This window comes from Bison bison, unplaced genomic scaffold, assembly GCF_000754665.1.
Source record: "Bison bison bison isolate TAMUID 2011002044 unplaced genomic scaffold, Bison_UMD1.0 scf7180017864068, whole genome shotgun sequence".
In the NCBI taxonomy this organism is placed as follows: domain Eukaryota; kingdom Metazoa; phylum Chordata; class Mammalia; order Artiodactyla; family Bovidae; genus Bison; species Bison bison.
In genome coordinates, this window is record NW_011494640.1 from 2,164,692 (window position 1) to 2,171,368 (window position 6,677).

Genomic DNA, 6,677 nt, shown 5'->3' on the forward strand with positions numbered 1-6,677 from the left:
CAAAACAAAGTGTTCTTGCTCTGACAGAATATTAATCTTGTATGCTTGGATTGAATTATTTAATTTTTTCTTTTGCACATTTTTTCTTGTATTAAGATTGCTCTTTCCCAGAGCCCTGAGTTCCTGGTATTAAGAAACCCAGCTGCCAGCATTGTCTGGGACTAGAGACTGAGGGGGAGGTCACCGTGAGAGAAAGGCCCCTCCCTCCCTCTAACCCCTTGCCCAGACCTCTTTAGTTTGGGAGATCACCTTCACTCTGCTGGGGCATGTGCACCAGTGGGAGTGAGCAAGGAGGAACACAGGTCTTCAGACAGGGCTTCCCATGTGTCGCTACTGATCCCATGTTTCCTACCCACCTTCCAATGGTGCGACCTGATTTCATTTGTTTACTTGAAAATTCCCCTCAGAGTTGAAATGAACCTCTGAGGTAGCTGTATTTTCTCCTAAGCACGCGACAGAGGGCTATGGTCCTTGCTTTCTCCTGAGGAGAAAGTCCTTGCTCGGGTGACCCATAAGTTGCAGAGGAGGTTGGAGTGAGAGTGTCATGTATTGGGATAGCCAGGGGATCCTTGCCTTTGGCCTTTCTTCTCCTTCTTCTTCCTCTTCCGTAGGTGGATCATGTATATTTGACTTCCAGAGGAGAGAATGTCAAAAAGTTCTGTATTTTTTTATATTCTATATATTAGGTAGGTCAATCTTATTTGGTCTCAAGAGGAAGAACTGTCCCTGTAATTTCTGTAAGTAGGATACCGTGAGGAAGACCAGAAAGAGATGTGGAAATTCTTTGGCTCAGGAAGCCTGAACTTGATCCATCTCTCTGCTTGGGTTCCAGGCTACCACCTGGACAAACCCTTAGCCCTGGAGCCTTCATATCACAGGTCAGCCTAGTCTGATTGTCCCAGTACCTGAAGGGAGCAATGGCTCGAGGGCCTGGTCAAGTCTACCACTCTGGTCCTTAGAGCTGAGCATCCTGCTCGCATCAGGAAACCCAGACAGCAGTCTGCCTCCTCAGATTCAGTCTCAAATGCCCTTGTCCACGTGAGTTATCACAGGTGGCTTTCTCTCTCACTACAGAAATACAGCAGCTTCAGGACTTTTTTGAGAGTGACTGATAACTTCCTGGATTGGGATCCCTGTACATGGTTTGGATATTGCCCTTCCTGTGACACTTAAAATCCCAATGCCTTGCCTTTTCCCTTTGAGTAGAGCTACTGCAGTGCCTCACTGGCTTGCCTCTATGCATCAGTGGATTACACAGTAATGAAGTAAAGCCCAGCTGATGGGGTGAGTGGAGCAATTTGTTGGCTAAGTGTAGGCCAGTGGTGGAGCTGAAGGCACACTCTGTCTGCCCTGTCGCTGCTTCCCCACAGAGATCAGTTAGAGATGCCCTGGTCCAAGCTGTATTTTCCCTTCCCCAGAAACAATGCCATTCTTGCTCCCATTCCTACGTATCCCACCTCTGGCTCAGGTGAAATCCATGCCACTCTGCTTACAGATAAAAAGTTCAGGTCCTTTTGCCCATTGGTTTTGAATCTGCCCTCTTTTTTGAGTATTGAGATCCAACTCCAGAGGCGTTTTCTGAGAAAAATGGTTGGGACTAGTGGTTATCACTGAAAAGTGATAGCAGAGCCATACCACCTCAGTGAGTCAGATGCTCCTCTGCAGTTTGGCCATGATAATTACCAAGCCCCACTCTCCCTGGTAGGCAAGGGGCAGGACCCTCTTCACTTGGCCTGCTGACTCCATTACTCCTACAGTTCAAAAGAAAGTCACCCCACCCCTTGATCTTGTCCAACAGCCAGAGCATTTGAGTAAGAACTACTTCTTGTATCTCTAGCAATAGTTAAGTCCCTGACACTGGGGCCATATTCTTCCTGTGAGACGTACACATCCTGCCTTGCCCAGCTGTTCCTACTTTTGCTTCAGATCTGGGACATGTACTAAATAGAAGACTCTTCTGATTATCAGTTACTGCTTGAAGGCTGCTTTCTCCAAGGACTCCAAAGGCTGAAGTGTCTCCCAGGGCACAACCTGAGGACAAATTTCTCATCAGCTAACATGGCCTCTCGGAGCTTTCCTTTGTTTAGTGTCTTCCTCAGACTATGTTTTCCCATTTTATTCCTCTGACCCTCCTTTCAGTTAACAGGTGAAGTTCTTCGAGCCCCCTGAGATGGTAACATCATCTTTTGTGTCCCCCTCTCCTTTGTTCATCTTGCGAAGCAAAATATTGTTTCTTTTTAGCCCAGGCTTGACAGTCACTCTTCGTGGACAGCCCCCCTCTGGACTGCAGACCCTGGCCCAGGTGAAGGCAGAGTTTTCTGACAGATTTCTGAATGGATGTTACAGGGATGAAGGGGCTCCCCAGCCTGCTGTAGGGAACAGCCAGAGAAGACCTGTATTTGAAAAGTTAATGGTTTGGCACACAGTTATTTGCATTTTAAAATCTCTGGTGGGTTGGTGATGTTTAGGTGTGGATTTAGGGGACAAGGAACCGTTTTCTTAGCTAAAGTGTTCAAGTACTGTTTTGAACAGCTATTCATTTTTGCCAGCCCTTCTGGACATCCCACACCCACCCATCTTTGCTAGTCTTAGAAGACTGAGCTATCCCCAGTGACTGGCTGGCCTTGGTATTGGCTGCAACCTTGTTAGAACCACACAGGTTCCATCCTCACCTGGCCAGCCTGTTTACTTCAGGCAGTGGGTACAAAGGACCCTTCCAAGGACAGATGTAGAAGACTTCAGCTTTCAGGGACCCTTTGTGTTCCCCTTTACCTAGAACCCCTAGATCTACTCCCATTCTCTTTTCCCTTGGAAGACTTTCCAACAGCTCTATTTTTTAGAGCTGAACTACACAGATTATAGCTGCTACTATGCTTAGTCAGGGAAGAGCAAAAGAAGGCTCTCGGGTACTGACTTTCCATTTCCCTCAAGCCAGACCAGTTTAATCTGAAAACTCTAGCAGAATGAACTGGACTTCCATTTTCTCATGTATGCCTGCCCTCCCCCTACACTCTATTATTATAATAGAGTTACCTTTTCTAGCAAAATAGAAGGGAAGGAGATGAATGCCTATCAATACTTCCTCCTCCCACACGCCCCCTTCTTTGAAGGGCTCTCAGCTCATTTGTTCAGGCCACGTCTCTTCTCCCCAAGACTCACTTAGTTTGATGTCCATCATCTTGAATATTCTTCAGTAGATACATCTTTGGGGCTCATGTTCTGGATTCTCAGTTGAAGGGAGGAAGCCAGACTCTGCAGGTCTCTGCAGGCACTACAGGGACCCATAGGGTGCTGGCTGGGGGCCTCCTTGGCAGGCTGGGGAAGGGTGCAAGGCTCAGTGCACGAACCATAGGAAAGGCTCACAACCATAGGAAAGGCTAGCAACATCTTCCAGGCAGGACTATCCTAGAAATAAGTACATGTGAGACTTGAGAAACTGCTCAGAGTAGGTTTCTTCCACAGCTGTTTTAGGATTGGACATTTTAGACCAATCTTGTCCAGTATTTTTTCTGTCTTTTCTATTTTTCTGTTAAGCCAGCAAGCTGAGAATTGGGCCCTGCAGGGATCCATGTGGTAGGCAATAGCTGTTCTTTGGCCAAGGCCTTCATAAAGGATTCAGTCATCCCATTGACTGTTCCCTAGCCCCACCCCTAGATGAAGACCATGGTAAGGGAAGAATTTTGAGGTCAGTACAAACCAAATAAGTCTGTAAATTAAAGCTGTTAGTTTTCCTCTGAGAGGGCATTTTGCATCAGGCCTGGGCTATGTTCAGAATCAAACCTGAAAAAAAAAATCAAACCTGGCTGTGAGTTAGAAGAAGCACCATTAAATTTTAGACCTAGAACACCCCAGGAAAAAGGTTTGTGTAGTGTGTCATAAAGGCCGTGAGTGTGTTTGGGCCACCTTACTACTTCTGGGCCAGCCTGACTGCTGCTGTGCACATTAGCACATACCTGAACCCCTCTGCTAAACTTAAGCCCTGCATCCCTACCTAGGTCAGATGTTCAGCCTCTGGGTTTGGGAAGAGAAAACTGCCGTGGCGAGAATCCTCAAGCCCTGGAGTTGGGTATTGGCTCTTTCAGCCAGTTTTTATGGGACTTGCCTTTGGTTGGACCACTAAAGAAGCAAATAAGGTGTGAGGTTCCAGTTACCCAAGACAGCAGAGGTCCCTCAGAAACATCTTGGGTTCCCAGCTACAGACCCTCGGAAGGTGAATCAAACCTGTTTCCGCACTGGTTTTTCTCTCCAAATTTATTTTGCTTTTAAGAACTATAAACTCTAGCTATTGTTTTCCATGTTCTCAGGGCCCCTGGGTAGACAGACAAAGCTTGATGATTTCAGAGCAGATATAGGCCAAGAAACCATGGCATTGAGTGTGCTGAGTCCAGACAAATGATATTTATATACACATCCAAATTTGAAGAGAAAATGTATTTCTTTAGGTTTCAAACACTGTAATAGATATAAAGCAAAAATAAAAACCTGTTGCAAAGTTCTAAATAGTGTTCTTTGGAGTGATCCTAGACTGGATTTCTTGGAAGTCAGTGAAGTGAAGGTGTTTAAATTTATGGCCTAACAAGTGGAATTAAGAATTGTTAACAGCCTGCTTCTGCTACAAAGCATTTTTGAAATCAGCTTTATTGAAATATAACTGACATACAGTAAATGGCACATATTTAAAATGAACAATTTGTTAAGTGTTGATAAATCTACATCCATGAAACCATCACCACAATCAAGATAGTGAACATACCTATCACCACATGCCCCTTGGGAATCCCTCCTTTCTGCCTAAAGCTCAGCAACCACTGATGAGAGTTCCGTCTCACTATGGTTTAGTTTGCATTTTCTAGAGTTTCTCTACGATTTTCACATCATTTCATCACTACTTCACAGCCCACTGAGCCCAAAGTAGTTCATAAACTACTCACTTTGGTTTACATCAATTCCTAATGTAGCAATTAGACTAGCAGCCAAAAAGTTGATACAACTCAAAAGGAAGGTTTTAGTTGGCTTGAGTGCATTTTACGTTTTAATTCATTGCCAACATTAAAAGATGCAGCTGTATTTAAAAATAGCTGGCACTTCCCTAGTGGTCCACTGGTAAAGAATCTGCCTTCCAATGCAGATTTGATCCCTGGTCCAGGAACTAAGATCCCACAGGCTGTAGGGCAACTAAGCCAGCAGGTCGCAAATAGAGTCCACGTGCCACAATTACTGAGACTGTGCTCTAGAGCCCCTGCTTGGCAACCAGTGTGCGCCGCAACTAGAGAGAAAAAAAAAGCCTCCCCACCCCCAAATATCTGGCACTCCTAGGCCTGAGTTTCTGCTTGAAGACAATCTGCAAGAGTTCTATTACTGTTTACCACCATTACCAGTGGGCTCTCTGGCAGATATTAATGTTGTTCCCATTTCCTCTTATAGCAAAGGAAAAAGTAACTTTTTAACCCATTTTTCTATCAAATTTTCTTATTCCTTGCCTGTCTGTTTTACTCATTACCTAGCAGGGCTTCCCTGAGAGCTCAGTTGGTAAAGAATCCACCTGCAATGCAGGAGACCCTGGTTTGATTCCTGAGTTGGTAAGATTCACTGGAGAAGGGATAGGATACCCACTCCAGTTTTCTTGGGCTTCCCTTATGGCTCAGCTGGTTAAAAAAAAAAGCTGGCCCTCAATGCGGGGAGGGACCTGAGTTCGATTCCTGGGTTGGGAAGATAACCTGAAGAAGGGAAAGGCTATCCTACCCACTGCAGTATTCTGGCCTGGAGAATCTGGCCATGGACTGTATAGTCCATGGGGTCGCAAAGAGTTGGACACAACTGAGCAACTTTCATAGCTGGCCCTTGGAGGCCACTGTTGACCCCTCTCCGTACATCACTCCTCTCACCCCATGCATACTTTGTTCTATTGTTTTTTATCTCTGCCTAGAACACCCTATTCTTACGCAAATCCATCAAGGCCTGATTCATATGTTACCTCAAGAGATTTCCCACATGCTTTTCTGGAAATAATGAGGGCCTTGGTTTTTAGAGACCTGAATTCCAAACCTTTTTGAGCTTGAGTTCCACCTTTTACCATTATTTCAATACTGCCTCTCAATGTTACTTGGTAGACACTGCCTAAGGGGTGGGGAAGAGCATTGCTCTGAAGTCTCTCCAACTAGGGAAAAATATTTTAACATCTTAAGAGCTCTAATATACCCATCTGAATGCGGACTTCCAAAGAATAGCAAGGAGAGATGAGAAAGCCTTCCTCGGTGATGAATGCAAAGAAATAGAGAAAACAATAGAATGGGAAAGACTAGAGATCTCCTCAAGAAAATAAGAGATACCAAGGGAACATTTCATGCAAAGATGGACACAATAAAGGACAGAAACAGTATGGACCTAACAGAAGCAGAAGATTAGAAACGTGGCAAGATACACAGAAGAACTATACAAAAAAGATCTTAACAACCCAGATAACCTCGATGGTGTGATCACTCACCTAGAGCCAGACATCCTGGTATTCGAAGTCAAGTGGGCCTTAGGAAGCATCACTATGAACAAAGCTAGTGGAGGTGATGGAATTCCAGTTGAACTATTTCAAATCCTTAAAAATGATGCCGTGAAAGTGCTGCACTCAATATGCCAGCAAAACTGGAAAACTCAGCAGTGACCACAGGACCGGAAAAGGTCAG